General features: G+C 38.2%; 1 protein-coding gene and 1 pseudogene across 1 annotated transcript in view; both read right to left on the bottom strand.

Annotated features, from left to right (window-relative positions):
* SPINK5 (serine peptidase inhibitor Kazal type 5) overlaps positions 1–12,255 on the bottom strand; it is a 270,877-nt gene that overhangs the window by 74,865 nt on the left and 183,757 nt on the right. The window lies entirely within an intron of this gene.
* LOC144239052 (uncharacterized) lies at positions 2,707–3,472 on the bottom strand (annotated as a pseudogene).

The following is a 12,255-nucleotide window of genomic DNA, read 5'->3' as shown; positions in this document are numbered from 1 at the left end:
AAATCAGAAAAGGACCACTGACTTTGCCAAGAGCTCACAGTTTAGAAGGAAGACTTGGAGGTGGTACGTGAAGAAGACCACAAGTTCAACACTTTTTTCAAGTCCACACACTACACACGTAAGTAAAGTCAGAAACTGTGTGAAATCAAAGCTTGCACATAACTGCTTTTAAAAATCCTCAATCTGAAGGACATTTTATATTCTAACACCTTATTTTTCAGTCTAACCAAACATCGTAATCATAAACATTACAGTCACCAGCTTTAAGTATCCACAACCCATCACTCCCCAAATTACTGATTGAAAAATTTGCCTCAATCAGTTTTCTCGTAAATTTAGTTTACTCCTATACTGACTCATTATTTGATCTCCCAAGAAGGAAAGAAAGAATAAAACATTTAAAAATACGAACATATCAATGTACCATTTTTCTAGAGATAGTATCTTCTCCTTAGTTCCTTCTTCCATTTTATGAGTAACACCTTTTGTCTACCAGCTTATTCTACTCCAGTAGCTCAAGAAAGCACCTGAAAAATCAGGTAAAAATGGCTGAAGCCAGAGCCTAATGGTTTGATTTCAGTCCTCCAAAGGGTCTCTACATTCATAGATGGAAAATTTTAAACTTTATGGGATCAAAGTCCTTTTAAAGATTCTTCCATAAAATTGATCTAAGGCTAGCCAATTTGAGAATGATGTCAATATTCTGGATACCATCAAAGCCAGAGTATTTCCTTTTCCTTTTTTAAAAATGAAATAACTTATTTCTTATAAAAGTATAATCATTGGTTTCAAGGTCTGTGCTTTGTTTCTTGCTAATGGTTTGGCAAAATGAGTGCCTATGGAAAGCAAATTCAAACTGCATTACTGCTACAGATTAGAAAATTGATATCCATCATACCATAATAGAAAGAGAATGGAACAGAGAGTCAGGAAATTTGTTTCTATTCCTGTCTTTGCAACTGCACAAGATGATGGAAATTAACCTGGCTTTAACATATGGTAGACATGGGTCCAATCTTGACTCACCAGTTACTAGCTGTTTTGCCTTGGGCAACTCACTTATTTTTTCTCAGCCTCAGTTTCCCAATATGCAAAACAGGGGTAACAAAATTGCAATATACAATTGGTGTAAGAGTTAGAGGAAATTCCTGTGTGTGTGTGTGTGTGTGTGTGTGTGTGTGTGTGGTGTGTAAGGCTTAGAGCAATTTTGAGTACAGTGATAAGTCGTATAGTTAATTATAGCTGGTCTTGCACTTTTATGTTATTACAATGATGTAGTTGTATTAGGTAATTTCAAAGATCCCAAGAAAAGTCAGCATCTCTTGGACATGGACCTCAACAATAGACTTAAGTTTACTCAACATGGAATAACACCCCCAACACATGCTGAACTAAAATTAAAAAGTCAAGATGTAAGTTCTCCTTTTCATTTTATTATGTTCTCTTTTTTTTAAGTTTTATTTTAGAGAGAGGAAGCGTGCACACACATGCAAGTGCCAGCAGGGGAAGGACGGGGGTAGGGGGAGAGACACAGAGAGAGAGAGAGAGAGAGAGAGAGAGAGAATCTTAAACAGGCTCCACACTTAGTGTGAGAGCCTGACACAGAGCTTGATTCCATAACCCTAGGATCATGACCTGAGCTGAAATCAAGAGTAAGATCCTCAACTAACCAAGCCACCTCGGCACCCTGATTTTATTATGCGCTAAATCACAAAACCTAAAACAAATCAGAGCGTTTGCTGTTTAAAACTTGTCAAAGTCATTGCAAGATTTCAATCACCATTGGTTCCTTAGCTTTTTCTGTACAACTGTCTTCTAAATATTGACACACCAATACTGATTTTTTATTTTTTATCTGCTTTGTCAGATTATATGAAATGGGACCCAACAATACACTCTATTACTGGTGGCAAGAAAGTTTAATGCCTTACAGAATTGGTGACTGTATAATATGCTCCAATGAACCCCAAACCTCGCTCAAATGGATAGTATTCCCAGGAGTGGAAATGATGTGAGGGTAGAACAAAAGAACAAGAGATTATTGCATCTCTAAAGAATCTTTGCTATGAGGAAAGGTTGAGGAGTTGGTTTCCTTCTTACTGGAAAAGTGCTCCTCACTGACACCCAGTACGTCCTGAAATGATGAATAAGAAGTATGGAACGGACAGCCTCTTCTATGAAGAGAGGGAGCCAAAAGAAGATTCAGTGAGCACTCCCAATATTGGAAGGAAAACCAGCTGCTTCTTGACATCAGGGCTTTTTCTCCATTTCATTTCAGGAATGTTCTAAATCCAGAGGTGATTCATCACATACTCTGTTAATCACTCCATGTTTCTGACAACCACAACATTTCAATTCAAATGAATGGGACTGGGGTATCGGAGTACTTGTGTGTGTGTGTGTGTGTGTGTGTGTGTGTGTGTGTTTGGTTCTGAAAACTGTTTTCTCTTTAGTTATTTTGCAATGTATCGTGAACATCTCTTCCATGCACATGAGTGAAAATGTCCTACTGATGGAGAACACTGCAGTTGGAGCAAAAGGCTGCTGGTAACGAGAGAGATACCTAAAGCAAAGTATCAGCTTAATGTTAGAGCACATAGTGTGGCAAATGCCTGCCAGGGAAAGCAGAGTCAGCAATATTTTCATCAGAGAAATCAGAATTTAAGACCAAAGGCATTAGAGATATGGGATATCATGGGAGCCCATTTAGCTGCTACCTCCACCCCTCACTCTCCTGACACCCATGGTCGCCCTGGGGAGAATGGATCTGGTACGTATCTTTGCATCCGATGTAAACTAGCCATTTTGTTTCTTCCTTAGCTCTTCCTGAGCCCTTGACATATCCTCATACTGCCCGAGTGCCCTTCCTGTAAGTCCTCCTGATAATCCTTGGGGGAATCATCTGTCCCCCTGTTTTTCTTTTTGCTTTCCTGAGCATGTCATCTTCAGCCGGGCATGTTTCTGCATCCCATGGCTCACTCTCAGGATTTGCCTGGGATTCTGGCTTGCTCTCACTTTATGGTCTTCCCTCATTTTTGGACTTGCCCTGCTTTTCTCTCCCTCATCTTCTGGGTGTCCCTCATCATCTGGCTGTCTCTCATTCTAGAACCTTCCCGCATGCCCTGGCTTCCCCCTTCACTTGAGGCTTTCCTTCCTCGTCGGATTTTCCTTCCTTGTCAGATTTTCCTTCAACTTCAGGCCCTACTTCATCTTCTGGCTTTAGTCTCGCTTTCCAGCTTTCCTTCCTTTTCACTGTAGAGTTTTTTCCATGTTGCCATTTCCCCTTCTTTTCTTGCCCTGCAGGGATTCTGGACGGGTTCAACCTCCCCTTCTAGGCTTGCAGAGCTTTGGGGACTGACACACAGAGCTTCGAGGGCTGACAGGCCCGCCTGTCCTCTAGCTCCTGAAGCCCGCCGCCCCGTCCCCGCGCACGCAGAGCAGGTTCTGCGCAGGCGCAAGAGGCAGAGAGCATGCGTACTTTTCCTTAAATTCCAAACTCCATCTTTTTTTGCTTCACTTTTTAAATTATTCATGAAACACGTAGAACCTTTTTTCTTCTCATGAAAAAGGAATGGAGCTAGAGTACAAGAAGTATAAACTTTACAATTCAAAGCAGGTATCAAGTGGCCCAGAATCTGAATTCACATCCCAGGATATTGACACAGAGGAAAGAGATAACTATAAAAGTAAACGAGGTTTTGTAGACCAATCGTGTTGCTAAAGACCAAATTTGTTTCCAAAATCCAAAGTCACCAGACGGTGGTTCAAATGTTCTCTTTTTCTTTCTAGAGATATCCTTGATGATCACAATACTTTAATAAATAACTATAGTCTCTTATGATAAAATCACCTCTGCACTTTCAAAAAATTCTGCCATTATTAGCTGTCTTGATTTGTGTATGCAATGACGTGAGGCAGCAAAGTACATGTTATTGTCCTTTTCTTACCTGCCCCAGATGGTTACCATGAATGAACCGCAGAGCAGGAACTAGCTTGGAGAGTAATTCCAGGCTTGCCACTTTCTCACTTTATACACCCAATAAGGCTCTCCCGGAGCCTTTCAGGGACTTCAGTGAGAATCTAGACATTATAGTGCTGTAAACTGGGGACAGCATGCTACTGCTAATTGAGTTCTTTCTTCTCATGCCTGCTGTCACACACTCATACAATCGCACACATACACACACAAAACGAGCAAAAAGAAGCATGTTGTGATCATGACTGTAAAGTATATGCCTTCATCGTAGAAGATGAAGTAATGTATGTTTTATTTTCTTATCCTTAAATTCCTTTCCTATAATTATCATATTTTTCCCCATTAATTTAACATTTCTGTCTGTATTCTCTTTTTTGAAAGACGCTAATTGGAAAACAGCCTTCACACACCTTTGTATCTTGTGCTGTTACTTTAGCAGCTAACTTCATTCTCTCTGGAAATTCCTTTCTGTTTGTCTAAAAAGCTTTAGAAACTATAGAGGTAAGTATCTCATTTTATCAAAGAACAAGATGGAATGGGCATGTTTGATTACAGACTCTGCTATTTATAGATATCATTGTTGCTTTTATTAGATTAGGTTTAGAAAAACAGGAAAGTTTCAATATCTAATTATTAACTAGATTAAGTTTTACATATTGGGTTATATTTGTTCTAAAATACAATATCCCTACAGTCGATGCTACTGGAAACTCTGCTCCATGATTCCACACTGTCTGTCACCTGGAAATTCAGTACACTCTGAAGCGTCTCCTAGGATTCATTCTGACACTAGGAAACAGAAGTTTGCAGAGCTATGGTCCTTGGGAAAAAAAAAAAATCACAGTGAGTTAACATTGAAGTAGCTAGTTTCATGAATTTTGTTGAAAGAGTATTGTGTGCTTTATAGGTGAAATATTTATATGTGTCTGTGTGTATAGTAAGCAAGAACAAAATTGCTATATTTATAAGCAAAATTTGGAAAAGATAATCTGTGTGTTTTTTGATTTATATATCTGCATAAAATTATTTGTAAAGAAATATAAAATTTGCTAGCATTTACTGTGCACTGATAGGTATAACAGAAAACCTAAAAGGAAATTATTTTGTTCTTTTTTTACAAGTAAAGAAACTGAGGTTTGATAAAATCCTGTAACTTTCCCAAGGTCCTAGAGCCTATAAGCAGTAGCTTTTGCAACTGGTAACGGTCATTACAAATAAAGGCAGTCAAACTCCAAAGCCCACGTACTGCAATACCACACACTGTAAAGACCACCTTACCTACACCTGTAATTAACTTATCTCAGACATTCATTGTTATGGGCTCAGTTGTGTCCCTCCAAAATTCACATGTGAAGCCTTAACACCCAGTACCTCAGAATGTGACTGCATTTGGAGATAGGTCCTTTAAAGAGGTGATTAAGTTAAAATAAAGTCATTAGGGTTGCGTCCTGATCCAAACTGACTGGTGTCCTTATACAAAGAGATTTGGACATGCAGAGAAACACCAGTGAAGCATGTGTACAGTGAGTTACACCGAGACACCTGGCTTGTAGGTGGTTAAGCTGAGAGTCATATCTAGGTCGTAAGACTTAAAAATTTCATTCAATCAAGTAACACACTGATTGTGTCATGTCACAATATTGATTCATTAGACAGAAAAAAGCAAGAAAGGAATGAATAGTAAGCATGAAATCAGAGAGTTCTCAGGTATGGGACCAAATGCCTAAAATAATTTAAAAAGTTAAAAATGTGAGTCCAAAGTGAGGTGCTATGGTATTCCAGTAGAGTACATTATACTCCCACGTGAACCCAACAAATATTAAAAAAAAAAATTAAAAATTAAAAAAATGATCTGGGATTATAGATATATAAATTCACCTATTTGAAAAATTCAGACAATCAGAATGATTCCTTAAATAATTATGAGAACCTAAGTTTTGCTCTGGTAATTTTGTTTATCTGACATTTTCAGTTTTTACTCTGTCACTAGTTAGTTATCTAATGGCTAGGCAGGAACTTGAATTAAAATTGAATATGGAAGTGGTTTTGAATCTAGTGGGTTTTTTGGTTTATTTTGAGTAATATCAAGTGATATTAGTGTATTTACGTTCTTTACTAAAGAATTAACCCACAAACCATGAGATCATGACCTCAGCCAAAGCTGGATGCTTAACCAACTGAGCCACCCAGGTGCCCCTGGGAGAAGTGTTTTTAAAGTGTACAGGAAATTATTTAAGAACTCTATGCAGTTACTAACATTAATAAAGGTATTCACCTTTTTTTTTTAAATATTTTATTTATTTCTAGGAGAGAGAGAGACAGCGTGAGCAGGGGAGGGTCAGAGAGAGAGGGAGTCACAGACTGAAACAGGCTCCAGGCTCTGAGCTGGCAGTCAGCACAGAGCCCGACGCGGGGCTCGAACCCACGAACCGCGAGGTCATGACCTGAGCGAAAGTCGGACGCTTAACCGACTAAGCCACCTGGGCGCCCCTAAAGGTATTCACCTTATTACTATACTGTACTTATGTGTAAATTTTATTCCAGAATAATAGTATTCATAGAATAATGTACAACACCAATTTGTACACAATATATAGAAATATATGTATGCTGTTTATATTTTATACATCTGATCCTTATATTTACCCTTTAAAGTAGGCAGATAATTTGTTATTTCCATTTCACGGTTAGTAAAACTGAAAATCAGCATGACTGAATGATTTTTCCTCAAATCTATTAGACAAAGAGTTGTGAAAGGAACTCATGTCTCTTGACTTTTATTCTGAACTTTTTTCACTCTCATATTTGATAGATCTAAATACTAATTCAGTGATATTAGGATAGAACAGAAGGAANTTTTTTTTTTTTTTTTTTTTTTGAGCATGCAACTCTTGATCTCAGGGTCATGAGTATGAGCCCCACATTGGGCATAAAAATTACTTAAAAGTAAAAAAGAATTAAAAAAAAGAAAAAGAAAAAGAGGAGAAAATGTAGAGTACAAAAGGGTGTTTTAATACATATTCTCAGCAATAAGAAAGAATGAAATCTGGCCATTTGTAGCAACATGGATGGAACTTGAGGGTGTTATGCTGAGTGAAATAAGTCAGGCAGAGAAGGACAGATACCGTATGTTTGCACATATAGGTGGATTAGGAGGAACTTAACGAAGGACCATGGGGGAGGAGAAGGGGAAAAATCGTTGGGGAGAGGGAGGGAGGCAAACCATGAGAGACTCTTGAATGTCAAGAACAAACCAAGGGCTGATGGGGAGGGAGGAGAATGGGGTAATGGGAATGGAGGAGGGCACCTGTTGGGATGAGCACTGGGTGTTCTATGGAAACCAACTTGACAATAAACTATTTAAGAAAAAAACTAAACTAAACTAAAATACTTATTTTCATTTGAGCCTCATTATCAACCTGTTGAGTAGGTTAGACATATAGTATTGTTAGCATCCCCATTTTATAGAAACCCCTACAGGTGGGGTCAGATAATGTCTGGTTAGGGAAGATCAGTTCTCTAAAGTGCATCATAGAAGACCTGTGATTTTTGGAAATGTGTAACTTGCTAGCATTTTGACTCAGGCAAACCATGATAAGAGTATCATCCATTTGACAGCATTGTTAAGAAGATTGAGATAATTATGTGAAAAAGCTAAAGCCAACTATTATATTGGTAAGTGTAAGTTACATAGTGAAGACTACTTGAGAGCCAAAAGTACATAAAACTTTGAAGTTAAGTGTTTGACTTTGTAGCAGTGCTACTTGGATTCAGAAACTGGTTTTTTTGATATGTGACCAGGGACAATTTACTGAAACTCCCTGTCTCAGTTTCTTCACTGCTAAACTCAAAATTGTAATAGTGATTGCCATGAGGATTACAGGAGATAATTCACGTAAAGATTTTAGATGATTCCTGGTGTATGGAGAGTTAGATATTATTAGAAATGTCTTCTTGCTAGCCTGTTGACAAGATTGAATTAGAGATCATGGAGGGGAAATCCGATTCTTGGTCTTTAAAAGTATTAAATATTGTATGCAAAGTGCCAAAAACCAGTGCCTAATTTTAAGGGCACAAACTAGGGTAGACAAGTCATTTCCTATAAGTCCCCTTCCTCTGGACAGCTTATTGCACTCCAGGTGGTGAGGCCTTTGCAAGGAATTGGGTCACCCTCAATGAACAATAGCTACACGTGGCTGGATGGACTGACAGGTCATTTGAAACATGAAAAAGTGACACCTCTTCAAATAGGTCAGAAAATGAAACAGCTCATTTTAAGCTCTTACATTTTCAAATATTTTTCCCTTATAAAAGAGAGGAAATGTTTCGTTATCTGTCTGGGGATGGCAGTGGGGGAAATGCCTTTTCCTACTGTTATGAGTCCCTCTTCAGCCTTTAACTCATTAGCAAGTTCATGAATATAGTCAAATAGTACTTAATGTGGAATTTGGGAGTCTGCATTTTAATTCCAGTCCTCACTTTTAGCTGAAGTGAGACTGTGAACATGGATTAAATTCCTAAATTACTCATGAGGTGAGGCACATCGGAAAATTGACAAAAGGAACAAAAAGAAGGTAGACTAATTAAATTTTACTAATCAAGTATATCAGCCAATGTAATAAAAACATTGCCTTCAGACAGGATATTCAAGATAGTAAAACTACTCTGTACAATACTACAAAGGTAGACNCCGCGAGATCATGACCTAAGCGAAAGTCGGACGCTTAACCGACTAAGCCACCCAGGCACCCCGGTAGACATGTATTATTAAACATTTGTCCAAACCTTTTGAATCTACCACGCCAAGAGTGAACCCTAAAGTAAACCATGGACTCTGGGTGATAATGATGTGTCAAGATGGGTCCATCGATTGTAATAAATGTACCATGGGTGGGGATTTTGATAATGGGGAGGCCATGCATGCATGATGTAAGATGTAAATGGGAAATCTCTGTACCTTCCACACAGTTTTGCTGTGAATCTAAAACATCTCTAAAAAATAAAGCCTACTAAATAAACAATTTTTAAAAAATACAGTCTTCAAAGGCAGCAATGCCAGGAAAATAGCAGCATTTAGTAAATAGTGAATTAAATGATGACCCTTTGACTAAAACATCCTACCATTAAGTCACTTAGAGAATAGCTGTGAAAAAAGCGTAAGATTTGGAGTAAAAAAAATGGGTCCTTTAGTTACCTGTGTGATTTTAAACCAATTTATTTACATCTCTTAGCCCATTTTCTCATTTAAGACATACACCTAATACTGCCATCTACAAATCAGTTTTGTCGTGAAGATAAAATTAAACAATAAGAGTGGAAGTACCCCATGAGCTGTAAGGTGCTAAGCCTAAGCTCATTGCTGTTCTTGGTCTATATTGGTATTCTATGCCTCAAGCTGCCTCAACTCTTATATTTATCAGGCATATTCATTTATAAGGCTAACTCACTACATCTCAAAATCTTAAAACAAGGGTAGTGAGGAATGAGGAAAAGAAGAGCTGACACTCTTTTTTCCCCCCCTTAGATTAATACATGCAATTTTAATTAAAGTTCTTAAAAAATACAATTTGTTGTCATCTGGGTGTGGCTGCAATAGTAAGATGCCACTGCTCTGAGGGTGGCTGGCAGTGGCACCAGGCCAAATCCACTGTGGGTGTGGAGACATCTAGAATAATAAAGTATCACTCCACCCAGTTGTCTGTCACCTAATTAAGTGGTGTGCTCTGAAAACAACTCTTGGGAGTCACAGTAATCTCTCATCTTCAAGTTGTGATGCAATGGAAAATGGCAGCCTACTTATGGAGGAAATGCAGAATATCCTCTGACGTTTGTTTTCAGGGAAGAGAGGCCAATGGAGAGAACTGGGTTCTATGTTTCCCAGGGAAGACCGCCTTTGATTCCTTGCCCATTGGGATTGCATTTCTTAGCTCAGCAAAAAATGCTTGCATAAGCAAAACTGCTAGAAAGAAAGAAAAAAAAAGAATATGGCAAAATAGATGCCTTTGCCAGCAATTTTTCCTTCCATTTCTCATAGAATTAAACAGCGAGGGTAGATATAGCATTGAGCCCTGCTAGAAAAGAAAACAACAACAACAACAACAAAACAAAACAAAACAAAAAGGGGAAACCTGCTGGGTTAAGCCTTGACTAGAAAATACACTCAACCCTCTTGAGTGCACAGTCTATATGAGAATTCAATAGCCAAAGAACTAGGTGAACATTTTTGAATGTCACAAACTTATCATAGTCTTTGAACTGGAATGGGTCTTGGTATATTCTAGTATATTCCAATGTCTTCATTTTATCAGTAGGGCTGATGAGGGGAAGCCATAGATTCAAGGATAGACAGCTAGAGAGTAGCAAAGCTGAAACTCATTCCACGTCTCCCAACTTTCCGCCCCATGTGCTTTCTCCCACACCACTTTTTCAATCACCTACTCATGTCTGATTTGTGGATTGAGACTTCTTTCATCATCCTATATTTTGGGGCATAAACTCAGACTCATCTTTACATAGAATTTTATGTAATGTGTTTATACTCTAGACAATACATTTATTAGCTTTACTCTATCTTAACTGGAGGCAATTTTTGTCCCCACTCCACACACAACCTGGGGACATTTACCGATGTCTGGAGATAGTTTTAGTTGTTATAATTAGGGATGCTCTATGGCACTGGTGGATAGTGGCCAGGGATGCTGTTAAACATGCCACAGTACACATGACAGCACTTCTGGCCCCCAACAAAGAGTTACCCAGGCCGACATGCCAATAGCTTCAGACCTAGCCAGAATTAGCTTCAAAGTTTTATTAATTATCCTGGTGATTAGACAGTTGTTTCTGGAACAAGGGATTCTGCTGTGACCCACAGAGGGTTTAAGGGTACTGTTACAAAAGCCAAGTATTTATTTTTTACTGATTTACTAGATTGGCCAATTTCTGATTTCTGATTTTAATAATTGTATCTTCAGCTGAGTGCAGAATGTGTACACAAATCCTGAACCCATCAATAACCCATCTTGGCCAGAGATAGATGGCTTACTTAAGAGATACTTTCAAGAGAAGATATAGAACACTGGAGATTTACTTTAGCCTTCTTTCTATCCCTTTCCTGAATGACTTCCAATCATTATTTTGTCATTACCATCACCACAGCTGACCTCCTCTGAGATTTAATTTCCAAGGATATTCTTTGAGTGGCTTCTTACCTTTGCTGGAACTTCACCAAGCTACATAGGCATTCACAATTGGTCACATTCTAAAAGTTTATTTGTATTTCTGACTCTCTTCACTTTACAACCATGGCCTATCTCAAATTTCCCCTCCAAGACTGCTTTCTTAACTTCCTCTCTTCCTGCTCCTTTAGAACTTTCTTATGTGTCTTCTGTTCTTTCTCTGGGGCTTACAATGTTTCTGTCTTTGCTATATTGAATTTAATGCTTAAGCAATAAAATTTGTTCAAATAAGATTGTGAATGTAACCATAACATACACAACAAATAAAAGTATTTTGTTTTCATGTGGAAAGGGGAGGACCAGGGTGCCTCACCCAGCTTCTACCTTCATTATTTTCTATTTTTTTGGTTTTTATTTAAATTCCAGTTAGTTAACATACAGCATAATACTAGTTTTGGGTGTACAATATGGTGAGTCAACACTTCCACACATCACCCAGGGCTCATCACAAAAAGTGCACAGAGAGGGGGTGCCTGTATGGCTCAGTCAGTTAAGCATCTGACCCTTGATTTCAGCTCAGGTCATGATCTCATGATTTGTGAGTTCAAGCCCTGCACTGGGCTCTGCACTGACAGCATAGAGTCTGCTTGGCATTCTGTCTCTCGCTCTTTCTTTCTGCTGTTCCCTCTCTTCCTCTCTTTCTCAAAATAAATAAACTTTAAAAAAGTACATAGAGATTAAATCACCAGTGTGTATCTAGTATCTAGTGCAGGGACTCCATGCAAAGAAGTTATGTACACACTTATTGATCAAAATGAAAGAGGAAAAGGATATAAACCATTTGAAAATCATAGTGATGAAAAGTGTGGCTATTTCTCCCTGCTATATTTTCCCTTACACTCAATTGCTCTGAGTATGTTGAATCTTGTATCAGTTGAATATTTCTCATGTTATGAAGAATTATATCTTTTACCACTGAACACATTACTGATTTGCTACCCTCTTTCTTCATTAAATTTTTTAAATTTTTATTTACTTTTGAGAGAGAGAAAGAGACAGAGTGCAAGTAGAGGAGGAACAGAGAGAGAGGGAGACACAGAAATA

Source organism: Crocuta crocuta, unplaced genomic scaffold (assembly GCF_008692635.1).
Source record: "Crocuta crocuta isolate KB4526 unplaced genomic scaffold, BGI_CrCroc_1.0 scaffold107, whole genome shotgun sequence".
In the NCBI taxonomy this organism is placed as follows: Eukaryota; Metazoa; Chordata; class Mammalia; order Carnivora; family Hyaenidae; genus Crocuta; species Crocuta crocuta.
This window is presented reverse-complemented; position numbering and strand designations above follow the sequence as displayed.